At 36.8% G+C, this 16124-nt stretch overlaps 1 long non-coding RNA gene across 1 annotated transcript in view; it reads right to left on the bottom strand.

Annotated features, from left to right (window-relative positions):
* Window positions 1–14729, bottom strand: part of LOC112533188 — a 30012-nt gene extending 15283 nt beyond the window's left edge. The window contains exons 1-2 of the long non-coding RNA XR_003077072.2: window positions 14701–14729; window positions 11077–11212 (exon numbers count right to left, since the gene is read on the bottom strand). This is a non-coding gene — a long non-coding RNA (uncharacterized LOC112533188). The remainder of the gene's footprint in view (window positions 1–11076; window positions 11213–14700) is intronic.
* Window positions 14730–16124: the final 1395 nt, after the last annotated feature.

Here is a 16124-nt window from a genome sequence, read left to right as displayed (position 1 = left end):
ACTGTCGGCTCATGTTCAGCCGAGCATCAGTCAACAGCCCCAGGTCCCTTTCCTCTTCACAGTCATCCAGCAACTTAGCCCCAACCCCATAGTGCTGCATGGGGTTATTGTGGCCAAAGTGCAGGACCTGGCACTTGGCCTTTTTGAACCTCATCCCATTCACTTCAGCCCAGCAATCCAGCTTATCTAGATCCCTTTGAAGAGCCTCCCTACCCTTAGGCAGATCCACACTACCTCCCAGTTTGGTGTCATCTGCAAACTTACTGAGGGTACACTCAATCCCCTTATCTAGGCCATCAGCAAAGATATTAAACAAGAAGGGCCCCAGTACTGACCCTTGGGGGACACCACTTGTAATGATTTGCCAGCTGGACTTAACTCTAACCCGTTGGGCATGGCCCTCTAGCCAGTTCCTTACCAAAAGAAGGGTATACCTGTCCAGGCCATGGGCAGCCAGTTTCCCCAGTAGAATACTGTGGGAGACCATGTCAAAGGCTTTGCTGAAGTCTAGGTAGACTACATCAACAGCCTTTCCCTCATCTACTAGTCTGGTCACCCAGTCATAGAAGGATATGTGGTTAGTCAAGCACAACCTGCCTTTCATGAACCCGTGCTGGCTGGGTCTGATTCGCTGGATGTCACGCACGTGCTGTGTGATCTCACCCAAGATGATTTGCTCCACAACTTTCCCTGATACTGAGGTCAGGCTGACAGGCCTGTAGTTCCCCGGATCCTCTTTATGGCCCTTCTTGTAGATGGGAGTCACATCAGCAAGCCTCTAATCCTCTGGGACCTATCCAGATAACCAGGAGCACTGGTAGGTGGTGGAGAGAGGCTCAGCAATCATTCCTGCCAGCTCCCTCAGCACCTTTGGGTGGAGCTCATCTGGTCCCATGGACTTGTGACAGTCCAGATGGAGGAGGAGCTCTCTAACTGTCTCCACCTGAATCACTGGGGGTGTATTCTGTGTAGCATCCCAGACTTCCAGATCAGGGCATAAAGTGCCCTGAGGATAACTGACATGATTATTAAAGGCAGATGTAAAGAAGACATTGAGAACCTCAACCCTCTCCTTATCCTCAGTGGTCACATTCCCTGCTGCATCAAGTAAAGGATGGAAATTCTCCTCAGTTCATCTCTTATCACTGATATATTTGTAAAAGGATTTCTTATTCTCTTTTATTGCAGTGGTCAATCCGAGTTCAAGTAGGGCTATTGCCTTCCTAACTTCCTCCTTGCATGCCTTAGCAACTTCCATGTAATCTCCCCAAGCAGCCTGTCCCTTTTTCCAGAGGACACAGACTCTATTTTTCTTACAAAGTCTCAACAACAGTTCCCAGTTCATCCACACTGGTCTTCTTCCCCTATGGCTCACCTTACAACATTCAGGAACAGCCTGTTCTTGTGCCTTTAAGATTTTGATCTTGAGGAGTGTCCAAGCTTCCTAGACCCCTTTACCCTTAACAAGCGACTCCCAAGGGACCCCTGCAACAAGCATCCTGAGCCGGTCAAAGTCCGCCCTCTGGAAGTTCCAGATAGCAGTTTTGCTAATCACCCTTCTGACATCTCCAAGAATAGAGAATTCTATAATTTCATGGTTGCTCTGCCTAAGACAATTCCCAGCCTCCACATCTCCCACCAGTCCTTCTCAATTAGTGAAGAGCAGGTCTAGCGAGGCACCACGCCTGGTAGGCTCTCGTACCAGCTGTGTAAGGAAGCTATCTTCCACGCACTCTAGAAACCTGCCCTGCTTCCTCTTCGCTGTATTATATTCCAATATATATCAGGGAAGTTGAAGTCTCCCATGAGAACGAGTGCTGGCAATTGCGCAACTTCCACAAGCTGCCCATTGAATGCCTCATCCATCTCTTCATCCTGATTAGGCTGTCTATAACAGACCCCCACCAAGATGTTGCCCCTACAGGCCTTCCCCTCAGTCCTTACTCATAGACGCTCAACTTTATCATTCCCAATCCCAAGCTCTTCAACACCAAAACACTCTTTAATATAAAGAGCAACACCACCACCCTTCCTTCCTTGTCTATCCCTTCCGAAGAGCTTGCAGCCATCCATCACAGCACTCCAGTCATGGGAGTGGTCCCACCATGTTTTGGTAATAGCAACTAGGTCATAGTTAGCCTGCCGCACAATCGCTTCCAGCTCCTCCTGCTTGTTGCCCATCCTGCGTGCATTGGTGTAGATGCACTTCAGCTGAGTCATCTGCCTCACCCCCAGCTCAAGCATTGTTCCTCTAGGCTCATCTCTGGTGAGCCCTGTTTTGCCCCTTTCCCCTGTCGTAGCTAATTTAAAGCTCTTTCAATAAGCCCTGCTAGCTTCTGCACTAGGATTCGTTTCCTCCTTTGAGATAGGTGGGTGCCATTCACAGAGAACAGGCCAGGGGCCAAGTAAAACTGTGCCATGATCAGAGAACCCAAAGTTTCTGCCTCGACACCAGCCTCTGAGCCAGTTATTCATTACTTGTGCTTTGAAAGCCTGCTCCGTGTCCTGTCATCAGCCACGAGTAATAAAAAGTGGTAAATGAACAGTACACATTCCTGAGGTAGTAGAGTCCATCATGGTTTGTTGGAGCTGTGTAGGACAGTGGGATGTGTGTGCTAAAGGCCATTCTGTGCCAAGATACATGATGTGTCTGCATTGGGTACAGAGTCCAGAGGAATAAAATCTGGTTGAAGCTAGATGAAAACTTTCTGCTTTGGTCCCCCAGATCTGCTCATGCAGACTTAAGTATGGAATCTGGATGGTTCAGTGTTGGAATATCCACCTATATTTGTGCAATTCACCTCTGTGATCATACGATCTAATTCTTTAATTGATCACGTCATTTTTTATTCTTTTTATTACATTTTATTAGCTGTAATGCTTGAAAAATAATGGAAATTACCAGACAACAAATAATGAGTTAGCTGAGAGGATATGTCAATGAATTTAGAATTAAAATATAATCAAATCTTATAAACCACAAAAAATACTTATGACCAGCTCTGTTAATGTAGTGTTGCTTAATGCAGATGTTAAGGCTTCTACAACCTCTTTCTGTTTTTCTTTCATCTGGGAAGTAGAATCACAGGATACCCCTTGTTTTGTATCCAAGCAAACATCTTTCATCTTCCAGACATTCGTAAGAATAGACACATATATGATAATAGTCCAATCAATATAGTGAAAATAATATAATCAGGCCCATTCTTTTGTTAATTATTTCTCTACATTTCTGTTTCTACAATGCCAAGGCATTATATTCTGAGTTACCAAGAAATGTAATAAAAAATATCAAGCCCTTCCAACACAATAAGCTTCTCATAATGATCTCATTGTATTTTCTAGGAGGTATTTGTCTACCTCATAAAATCACCACATAACAACACAATTGGCAGCTTCTGTTGAGCAGAAGCAGCGTAATATAATGGCAGGTCAAGGATAACATATGCTGGCAGAGCTTTGTGGGTAAGTTTGTAATTCCTTTTCTGAATCCTCTTCACTAAAAAATCATTCAACATGATGATTCCAGCATCCAGGTTTTCTGTTTATGAGCTACGCAATAAGCTGTATATAGTAAAAAGCTATATATACTCAGAGTTAACATCTTAATAAAATATTGCAATTGCTCCATGCATGGTGTTATTAAACAGTGAAATATTTTATGCTGTCCTCTCATGACTATGTTGTGGATAGCCCCTCTGAATTCCTCTTCTGTAAGCTTGTCTCTTCACAGCTTTTCCTCCATATGTCCAGTGTAAGGATATAATTACATCCTGGCTTCTCTGATCTTTCTGGCCCTCTGTTCTACTCAAGTGCTCCTCTTTGCAACTCATGAAATCATCAACTGCAACAGATTTTTTTTTTTTTTTTTTTTTTTAAGAATTATCTTTAATACGTTGAGAGACAGTTTAAGTTCAGGATTTGTTTTGCAATCAATGAGAAGCAGCAGACTGATTATTGAGTAATAATTGTTCCTCAATAACCATGACAAGAATAATTTATTTTACAAATCCTAGCAGTTGGCTTGACTATCGTTTCAATACCATCTAATGATAAGGGCATCAGCCAGTTAGCAGAAAGAGTAATGACTACTTATATTGAAACACACCACAAAATCCAAAACTTTTTCAAATAGCTAGCTATTGTTATCCAATCAGAATAAAGAGGAATTTTTGGTATGAAAATGTTTCATAAACATGAGACATCTTCTAGCAAAAAATGCAACATTCTTCCCTTCCTACTGCCTAAGACAGTACTATCAGAGCTATTCTATGTGGTTTTTGTGTTTTGTTTTTGTTTTTGTTTTGTTTTTTTCAGCACAACAGCAGAATACAGGGGATCTAATATTTTTCAGAAGTTATCTGTGTTTTCATAATTTGAAAACATTTCTAGAAAATTATTACTTAGATAGACACTGATCTGTACTGCATTTTGAATAGGAAATGATTTTTAGAGTAAGCATTATTGAAGTTTTTTATGATATAGTTGTTCTGCACTTCTTTCACAGCAAGAATCTAATAATATAATGTGTGTTCTGAAGAACACATTAAAATGACATTATGCGATCAGGATGCCAATTACAGTATGACTAAAGACTAGCTATCAAGCTACAGAAAGTCAGTAATTGTGCTGATATAAACATAATGTTTGTATGTCTTGAGTAGAAAAGAATGAATCCCATTTTATTACTCACATACGATTATTGACAAAACACTTAGGGATACATTTTCAAAGTGTTGTATGGGTTTTTAGCTGCATGACTCCCATTTAAGTCAATAAGAGTCACATAGTTAAAACCCCATGCAACATTTTGAAAAATTACCACAGAGAAGCTTCTTTTTTTATTGCTTAGCTGCACAAATAATTTCATTCTCTAGTATCTCTTCCACATGGTAAGGTAGTCATCAGTAGTCTCATTGAAAATAATAATAATCTATAGGTCTCCAAATAAGGTGCACTATTTATATGCAGATTTCAAAAAATGATAACATAATTTGTACTTTTATTGTTCCTTACATCAGGTGATAGCCCCGTGTTTTAAAGTTATTAGTTAATTATGCCTCACATCACTTCACCAGGTAGGTACACCACTAGCTGCCACCTTTCTTGTCTGGCTTGAAGAGACAAAGTGAGTCAGTGGAAGAACAAAGGATTGAACCAGACCAGCTCTAGGTCCTTGGTCCCTTGTTCTGGCTGGTAAATACTCCCAACCCACACAGATTCAGCATTCAATAGTCTGTAATGCATATGAAATGCTAACATTAATTGGAAATGGCACTGGAGTGACCTCACTTCAGTCTACTGAGGTCTGATATTGCTTCCTTTCACTCATTAATTCATTAATTAGTTTAAAAGGGCTAATGGAAAACAAAAATATTCCATTTGCCAGGTTAGATCGCTGCTGAATATTTATATAAGTTTTTATTATTCATACAGAAGTTTCATAAGTACTTGGCAGTTCTTTTGTTGTTGTTGTTGTCATTTAGATAAACATAATACAGACTTTTTAAAGCATGTCTATTTAATGGATTGATAGGATCTTCACTGTGAGTTGACTTTACAAGGCTAAAGAAATTCCACAAATGAATTTTTCAATCGTTCTAGTAGACATTGCAATTCACTTTTCATTATGCATTAGTGGCCTCAGCAACGTGCAACGACTGTAGGAAAGCATCATGGGAAATCATAGGAAATCATAGGAAATCTACATAGTTCTTGGGCAGTTAAACAGATTTTAACATTTTCTCTATTTAACTAAAGAAGCACATGATCAAAATAGTAATTAATATTAGAACCTACACATAGAAACAGTAATCAACATCTTCTAGGACACTAGATTCACCAGTTTTGTTCATTTCAGCTCATAGACTTCCCTGGACTAAAGAAAATAAGCTTTATCTGGCAGAAACATTTTTTCTCTTCTGATATAAGATGCATGCAAGTTCCCATAACCTGTAACTGGCCTACCTATTAACAGTAACGCTAGCCATATCCAGCTTGCCTTAGAGTAGGAAACATAAGTTAGCATACGGTAAAAGTAATAATGATTCAGAGTTTTTGCAAAATAAAACTAAAATTCATTAAGATTGCCTTTATCATCCTGATATATTTAATTCAGTAGCAACAGATTTTTCCCTTTTCACTACCATAGTTTTATCATGCAATGAGACAAAAATTGTTTTTCCTAGTCTATTGTACCCTTGAGCCTTTGTTACCTGTATTTCTATCGGCATTGATTGCATTATCCATTGTTAAATGATTGATAAAAATTGTTAAATAAGGCAAACACTATATTCAGTGTAGTGTAATGAGGCCTATCAAGCAGGAGAAATACTTCTCATCATGGTATTAAAATTAAATGTAGCATTTTAAAAATTCTTGACATAAATAAAGAAGTTATTTATCTGGACCACTGCTTTTTTTAAAGCCTGCTGTTCTGTATAAGCAGATGCTATATAATATATTTTATTCTGTAGAATAATTTCATTCTCTTCTTAAATATATTCTGAACTTGCAGTCTTTAACCCGTAATCCACAATTCCACGGGCCTTTCCATGTAGGGCTCTAATAGCTGTTGTAGTCTAATTTCAGCAGCAGTTTTTTATCTGTATTAGAATGCTTGTTTTCACATGAAATGTGATCTATCCACCAGTATTTACTTAACTATTGCAGATACAATGTTATTTATGACTACATTAATATATTAAATTTAGCAGTTTTCTCCCTTTGCAGTTACCCACATGCTCTCCCATCTGCCCCCAGTTCTAGTTAGGGACATTCCCAAGATAAAGCAATTTACCAAACCTGTAATATGCATAAGAAATGCAGTAACTAACCACTGGGTTACAAACTGTTGGTGGAGTCAGTATCACGTCCAGTTATCTTTCCCCTTCTTGAACAAGGTAGTTATGCTGAATCCTCTGAAATGACTTTTCATTAAGGCTCAAATGCAGACTTCTGGATTAGTATCTAAATATCTGCCTGCTGTAGTTACATAGTCAGTGTAAGGTGCAGATAGGATTGACTGTCTTTTATTTTAAATCCATATTTTTTATTCTTATTTTTATGACATCACCTTACTCTTTTGAAAATCACCCTGAACATAGAATCATATCTTCTTGAGACTGACAGAGACTTACCCACTATGTTATTGAAGTGTTCATCTTTGTGTAATTGATGTTTCCCTGTTTTCAATACATTTATTAGTTTTTAAATTAATTCAAAAAATTCTTCAAATATTGCTGTAAGAGCTTAGCTCAACATTTACTTTCCTTAGATGCTACGCTATGGGATAGAAATCATCTGTAAAAGAAGTTTTATTATTATCAATGGCTTCAAAACCCCGAAATCCTCTTCTACCTTAGATTTAATTTCTCTTCTCCACGCTACCTGTTCTTATTTTTCTTAGGGAAGTCCTTCAACTTTTTTTTTTTGGTTGTTCCTTATCCTCTGCCTGTGATAGATAATAATAATTAAAAAATTATGCTTCTGATAAGTGCTTACTTCCCTCTTAACCCCTTCTCTCATTTAAATGTGATCCTATTTCCGGAGAGACTTTCGGCTACACAGAAAGGCAGATGGTTCACAAATTCCCTTTCTCACAGTTGATTTCCATTCAGTCTTACAGATGAAGCTATTATTTCACATCTTTTGTTTTTTTCTCCATTGCTGCATATATGAAGAGAAAATCCAGTTAGTATTTGACTGAAAAATGGCAACAAACTGGAAACAAAACTGGATTACATCTTTTGATTTCAAAGAACAGTCTGTAGTCATAATTCCAAAAACAAATAAACAACATAGTTGCAAGCAGGTATCCATGCAAGAGCTTACCGCACAAAAAGAGTGGGTTTTTTCCTTCTTTCTGTATGTAAATTACTTACCTAATTTTATCTAATGACCTCCAAATCTGTAATGTATTTAACTTCACTGAAACTTCATGAAACATGCATCCTATAATTCCACTAAGGTTCAATAAGATTAATTGGTTTAGAAAAGGCCACAATGGAAGATTATGGTAGAGAGAGTAACTGATCATAAATCCTTTAATTAAAAAGGTATAATAATATATATATTCCCTGTTCATAATTGCATATACACAGCAGACCTACAGTCTAATTTTCCTTTTGGTTCTGAGGAAGAGAATTTTTTGACCTTAATAAAAGCCACCTAATGCAAAAAAAAAAAAAAAAAAAAAAAAAAAAAAAAAAATCCCACAAAACACCAAAAAACTAAAACAGCAGTGGGTTTTAGTTGTTTCAGGGTTTTGCTACAGAAGATTCATATGTTTCAGGGTCAGAGATTTTTATGAATTTTCAAAATATTTTAAAAAAATCTGTAAGAGTTTAAGTCTATTTTGACGTTCATCAGGTTTTAATACCACATTCACAAACAGCTCAGTCATTTTCAGTGTTGCATCATTATCTAGCAGGGATAAGACAAATTGTGGTGAGGAAATGGTTATCTCCACTTAGAACCTGAGATCTAACCAAAGCCCTGAACCCTCTCTACATGAGATAAATATATTCTTAAGAGAAAAACAAACAAACAAACAAAATTTCATTACACAAAGATGGTAAGTTCTATTTTCCATAGTAATGCCTATCTGATTGCATATTCGAATTCAGAGAAGTAGAATAGAGAAATGGGAGCATAACTGAGATATAAACTTCATTTCCCCAGGTGAACGCCACTGTCAAACTTATCCAAACTTGATGCTTTTTTAGATGCCATTAATATTTTATCCAGATTATACTTTATCAGAATTAAAGTTTTATTTTTGCACATCTTCTCCTTCTGTACAGAATCATCTTGGTGGCTAGCCTTTTCTTTGTAGAAGTTGTGTATTTGTATTCTTGAAGAGGAAAAAAATATAAAAAACCTTTCTTATTTTTTTGAATTCCATAGTATAATTCTACATTCACAAAACTTTGACCTAAATAATCTATTATAATTTGTTTTGAATTCATATTTGCTTAATTGTTTTCCTACAGGAAAACTGATTCCCACTGTCTGGCAACACTTTAATAAAAGCTTTTCATTTTGAGTCTTGGCTAAGTAGCTAGATAGATGTAATCTTTGCACATTTATTTGAGCAAATTTACTGCTAATGTAGTGTACCTATATGTTACTTTAAATAGATGCACTGTGTTAGAAAAAAAATTTCCTACATTTATTTTTAGTTTTGGTTCTACTGAATGTACACCAGGTCTTTATACTTGATTTATTCAGAAAAGACTATTCTTCTAATGAAGATCAAACATTAATATTTTAAAATTTAAATAAACCAATATTAACTTGCTTCTAAATATGGAATGCATACATTTATCTGAAAAACTTGCATGTTACTTTGGTGCATTAAACTATTTTTAGTCCTCAGTCTCTAGATCAATTTTGTCCTGGGACTTTTTCTATGTGGGAAAAAGCTCTGCAAGCAGGATATACATAATTTAAGAGTGACCAGTGATTATTTGTTGGTTAATGCACAAAGGAGAGAGTGATGTGGTTGGAACTATGTGTGACTTGGCTAAGGTGTAACATAGTTGCCTTGTCTCCTCATTCCCTTCAGACACATGATGAATACCTGGAGGTAAGTCAGTCAGAGAAGCAGAGGCCTCCATTGCTCCATGGATGAGGTGGATCCTCTGTGTTGCTGTATAGCTGACTCTCCATTCTTTGCTTTCTGTCTTACGCCTTTTCACACCATTATTTTTTTTCCTGAATCCTTGAGCTGCTATCACTGTCTCAAGAATTTCAATTTTGCCTGTGTTTTTACTTTCCATCTTTTATGACTTCAGCTTACAGATTTTCTCACACCTTAACAACAATTTCCTCAGTAAAACTGAGGTGGGGTCACAGAGCTGTGCTGTATCAAACTAAGTTCTGTATCACAGAGAGCTGAACCCCAGAGCCAAGCTTTACAGAATTATTTGGAGAGAGAATAAACCCCTTCATTTTTGCCTTTATAAACACTGTAATTTTAGCACTAATTGATCTTATCCTCCTGCACCTGACTTGTTGCAGTAGACTGGAGAAAGAAAACAAATACTTATAATTTTCCAACTCGCAGGCAGTTTCTCACCTTCCTGTGTGCAAGTAATTGAACCAATTTGACTGAAATGAGGAATACTTTCTCTGTACAACTGTAAAAGATTCTACCACTGTTAGTACTTGGTTTTCATTTTAAAAAAACTTTGGGTGCAGTCATTTTCCTAATGATTTCCAATGGCTGAAATTTATCTCATTCAATATGTCAGAATTGCATATCTGAAATAACTCTATTTCTTTAACAGATTGTCATAGATGACATGTACCGTAATGCTTAAAATGCATTTACTAATATTTTATTTTGAGATTCCTACTTATATTTTAAAATATGCTTTCTAAAATGTTTTAAGTAAGTTTTCATCTACTCTTGTAATCAAGCTGGAATGGCAGTGGTGACAGTCCACTCATTGCTACCATTGCCACAAGAGTCTGTTGTATTAAATGCACCGTGAAAACTCAGGCTACATCTGCGTTCGTAAATTAAAGATGTTGGGAGCACACACTGGCACTGACTTGATGAAGAATGTTAAGTGTCCCTGCTATCAAACTCTCTTAGCTCTTAAAACAGGATGGCTGCATTCAAAATGCCTCTTGTGAATAGTGCTAACTCCCTAACTATGCCTAGTAAATGCTTTAAAAGCAATTTCTAGCTGGCTAGAGCCAAAATCATGCCTAGGATGATCTATCAATGTAACAATATGGATGATGGTGTTTCAGTGCCTGCGAATGTTTAACATGTTAGTGAATGTTAGTGCAAACATCATCTTACTGTATCAAAGTCAGAAGGTCGTAAGGAAACTGTACAGTTTGTGAGTCACCGAGGGGATTACACATATGCTCTGTTCAAACTCTTGGGTGCTTTCAGGCAGGAGATGAAAAGATATTTCAAAGGTTTTACAACCTTTAGTTTAGGCCTATTCAAGGAAACAGCAGGATTAGGTACTTTCTGGGTGTATATATATTTGCAATTAGGAGTTACTCTCAACTATCTTACATAAATAAGCCTTAACTTATAGTAAACATTCCTACTGTCAATATGCTTCTTCAGTGGTCATCTTCTAGGAAAAAGACCTATTTTTTTCCGTAGGTGGTAATCAAGGGCAGTTGGAGGTCCTTGATTATTCAGGAATAAAAATGGACGCTGGTAACTTCTGGTACTGGTCATCTGCAGAATACAAAAAGGTTTTAACCACAGCTCACAGTGGGTAGGAGTCAGTTAACAGTAGCTATTCAGAAGAGCTGAATGGGCAGGCTAGATTAACCCTTACTTTGTGTCTGATGTTAAATGTATGCACAATTTTAATAGTAAACACAAGACATTATCTCAATCATACATAGCATAAATGACTCAGTCCTTGAGACTTTGAAATGTCTCCACTGTTTTCAAAAATTAAATTTCTACTGCTCGGTCAGGAAGATCTGTACAAAATCAAAACATATCACAGTTCAGTGCTGTCTAAAGAATGATTGAAAACAGAATGAACTTCTTGAAAATAGTAAATTCATAAAAGAGGGATTATTTCTGTTTAAGTGCATAAGCTTATATATGTAGAATCACGTGTGCACAAAATAATGAGCAAACACATAGCAGTCATCTAAAGAAGGAACATATATAGTACAGAAGTCACTGAACCTCATGAAAAAAGATAGTTAAATGTCTAAGGTATTTAAGTACAAGTTACAACATTTTTGGATCTATCAAAACACAATGGATCCAAAACTGAAATGCAGATACCCCGTCATAAGTATCTGTCCTGTGTATGGTCACCTGTGTGTTCGAAGGAGTAGCTAAGTCTTCAGCTAAGAAAGAAAAATGGGATCAGCAGCATGTGATTTTCTAACATATCCTTTTCCCAAAATAAATTCCAAGACTGACGCAAATGAAATCAACACTGTATATCCAATCCTATAGTGTTATTGCCTTATGCATCTGTAAACCTACATGGGTGGAATGTTCTAAAAATGCCAGTTATTAGAGGTATGGCATTATTCCTGAAGGCTTTTGGATGGACAGAGTACAAGTAACTGGATCCAAAGTGCTCCTGCATGACCTAAGGCACAAGAATCTCAGGACCTTAGTAAATAGCAGGCACTTGCTGAGCTAATAGCATATGAACATATTCACAAAACACTCATTTGGTTTCAAAGAATGAGAACAGCAGTGATATAATACTTGAAATAAAGAAGCATTCTTCTGAAAGCTTACTCCTTTCTGTTCTTATAGTATTACTTGCTAGGTAAATAATTACTTTTGTCACGTTTTAATGTATTTATTAAATACATTTAGAGAAATTCTCTGTTAAGCAAAGTGGGCTAGAAAAGGTTCAGTCTTACTGCAGTTGTGGTTACGAGCTACAGACTTTTGAAAGGAACTGCCAACTGCTTTCTCCTGGGGGTTCTCATTTAGAATTATTTTCCAGTAAATATACATAAGCCAAAGTACCTGTTCATCTGTAATTAGCTTCTCCTATGTATTTGTTTGGCATTGTCTTAGGTGTAAAATACAAATAACTCAGGGTGTGATATGTATCCTCTTGTTTTGAATACATTGCCTTTCCTTTTTTCTTCTTCAGGAGAAAAAAAAATGGAAATTAAAATCCTATTTTCATTTACAGAGTATGAACTTCTTTGTCAGGACTCCCAAGGAAAGAAATAAAGTGCAGTTCTTCTGCTGACCTAACAATCAATTTTTTGCCAAGAGTGCCAGTAACAAAGCAGCAATTGTGTTTTTCAAAGCGTTTTTTTCCAACTTAATATTTTGTTTTGGCACTTGGGAGCGTTGGAATATTTACTCATTAAAGGAATATCTTGTACAAGATTCAAGGATCTATATTTGCAAGAAAATATGTCTGCCCAAAGATCCAGGAAAATTAAAAAAACTCCGAGCATGTACATGATGACTATTTTTCAATTATTTGCTTGGGGTATACAGTCCTAAGCAGCAGCTACATCCTTTTAGGTGAAGATGATAGATTATTGCTACTAAGCAAGTAGGTATTTTTTAAATTTAAGAGTGAGACTAAGGATGCTGTGCTGACCGCTATGTCCACCTTCAAACATTGTGGCAGATAACAAAGATGCAGTCAGGACTAAAAGTAGGTGGTATATGATTTCTCCTGTCATTTGTACAGAGATCTCAGATTTATGTAGTGGTATATTCTCCTTGTAAGCAATGTTGAATAGAGTTTCAAGGATCAAGACTAACATTTTTTTAAGGTTCTGCTAAGAAAGCAGTGTTTCTTACAATAAAGTTAAACTTCTTTTCTACAGATTTTTATTTAGCTCAAGCAAGACCGACTTTGAAATTATATCCATCAGATTTCCTAGTTGATTTTTATTTAATGGACATCTTTGGTAGAGGGCCTCAGGACAGACTTGCTCTATCTATTTATCTTTATACTGAGTAGTTTATATATTTTAAGAAGGTGACAGAAAAACTCATTATGGTAATCGATTATTATACGAAAACCTTGGAAACTCTATGAAATAGAGCCATAGTCTCTACTTGTCTTAGCTTTAAACCAGACTTGTAATTAGAAGGATCCATAAACATTTATCACGTTAAGAGGAGTTTGGTCTGTAAGTTTAGAATAAAAATCTGGAATGATTTTATTGTACTATGTTAAAATCACATACACCCTTACCACAGAGAGATTATTTTGCCTAGCTAAATAGAGGACCACACACACTCTCAAAACATGTTTACCTAGAGATCTACCCCAAAAGTGATGTTCATTTCTCTAGGAAAAGAGACAGAACTCTTGGACTAGTATATAGGTTTCTGAATGGTCTATCCAAGACATATTTTCTGAATAGAGTTCATTCAAGAATTTTAATTCAAAAATATGGTCCCTCTCCTTCTTCTTGGCCTCTCCATCTTTCTGAAACTTCGGATGTTCAGCTGACAGGCAACTCACTGATTTCAGATTTCTTTCCTTCCCTCATTTCCGTTATTTTAGCTGCAGCTCATTCTAACCACATTTTGAGAGATTCCATTCCTGGATCCATACGTAAGACTCCCTTTATCTTATATTTAATTCAAGTTGGTTTAGAGATTGATTTATTTAAGCAAACAAATAAAACATTTTGTTAATTCATAGCTAATGTGTCTAGGAGTTCATTTGCTTTCATTAATGAGACAAATCTCTCAAACAGAAAAATGGGACCACCCTATGCAAGCAATAGCAGAGACAATTAGTACTTCAGAGAATCATTCAGTATTTTCAGAAATGCTGGATGTGAAAATGGTCTGTCTGATTTCAACAACAGGAGCGATCTTACTAATGTCCAAACTTGAGGAGATGGAACTGATCTTATGTACACAACCATAAGTATTCTCCAGTTTATTCCTTATGCCTTTTTGTCATTGTCACGGAGTTACCTAGATAGATCTGTGCCCGTGACAGGGGGGCAGTAGGCTTGCGGGCCCCCCTCCCCCCTGACTTCCCGAGAAAAAACGAAGCGGTGGCAACAACCTAAGAAGGAGAACTTATTTTACTAACTATGATGTTGGGATGCAAGATGACACCCCAATACAATCTAATTGGGAGTAAGTATAATAAACCAAATGAAATGAGGGAGAGAGAGAGCGAAAGAGCGATAGAGAGGGAGAGAGAGAGAGAGTGAGAGAGTTTCCGAAACCGAAAGCCTTACTTGATGAAGGCGCCCGGCTTGGAAAGCACACCCACTCCTCTCCCGGCAGCAAGCGAAAGTGAAGAAGCACCGCGCGCAACCAGATGACGTATCTTCCGTGATGTGTCTTCCTTCTCTGACCATGAGGTCCTCTGGGATACGTAGTTCTTCTCTTTTGTCCATGATGTTATGATGTGGGATACCAATAGCGAAGTTACAAAACCATGACAGTCATTGATTTGGATCTGCATTATATTATGTAGTTTGATTTCTAGTTTTGGTAAGGGTTATATATTTAATATTATTTATAATATTGAAAATAAATGGTTGCTCAGGATAAAACATAACTGACCATAAGAAGCAGACAATACTTGCAAAGCCATTCTTATGTTATATATACCTCAACAGTTTTTCAGTCTGGACATAGTATTTTGCAGTACAGATTTTCAGAGGTTATCTGCTTTGGATTTTCTTTTCTTGTGGCAAGACTCAGCATTTACAGTGTTTTTTCTTATGGCACCAAATCCAGCTATAAAAGGATTGTACATTACATCATCTTTCATTACTAAAAAGTAAGATTTTAGCCCATAAAGATGGTGTGAAAAAAATGACTTTGCCACTTTACTCTTGCGTAAGCCTCAGAAGTGAGAACACAAATAAAAGAATGATAAAAACTGTGGGTTTTTTTAGTAGTTATTTTTAAGAAAAAAATTATTTTAACAACAATTTTATGGTGTTTTAACATGTGGAGTTGACAAAATCATAATTTCTATTTCTTTAAATATATTTTATTGCTTCAGATAATATCCTACATATAAATTTACAAATGCCTATAACAAGAGTTAATCAGAAAAACTGAGAAACAAAGTTTTCAAAAGTAAAGAGTTTTTACTCTCCTAAACTGACAACTTCCAAAAACAAGTCCATAATAATTACATCAATTCTTTCCCCACAGCCAGCTACATCTTTTTAGCATTAAAGTTTTTCTCTCTCCAAGTTCACTTCAGTCTGTAAACCCCTCTTTAAACATGAAATAAAAATCATTGTTCCTTTGGCAACTATATAGTTTCTTTGTTGAAAGCTGCTTAACTCAAATATTCTGCTCACAAAGATATGTTACTTGGCAGCTTGATGTATACAGTAAAAGTGAATGATATCTGTTAATAGCAGAGAAGAAAAAATCATGTTCTTTATGTTTCTCCATAATAGAACGTTTTCAAGTTGGACAGTGTTTCAGATTGATAAACGTCAGGTAAACAATGGAATGCATAAAGGTCTAGCTCAGAGTTCTTTTGTCTGTACAGCCAGTGTGAAAAGAGCATATTGGCATGGGGCAGGATCAGGCCATAAGATGTCCAAGTGTGATGCAAATGTACTTCAAGCTGCAACTGAGTTGTTTCAGTGCTCATATGTAGTGCTGTCTCACTGGAGGAAGCTGAAACCAA

This window comes from Gallus gallus, chromosome 1, assembly GCF_016699485.2.
Source record: "Gallus gallus isolate bGalGal1 chromosome 1, bGalGal1.mat.broiler.GRCg7b, whole genome shotgun sequence".
Lineage (NCBI taxonomy): Eukaryota > Metazoa > Chordata > Aves > Galliformes > Phasianidae > Gallus > Gallus gallus.
This window is presented reverse-complemented; position numbering and strand designations above follow the sequence as displayed.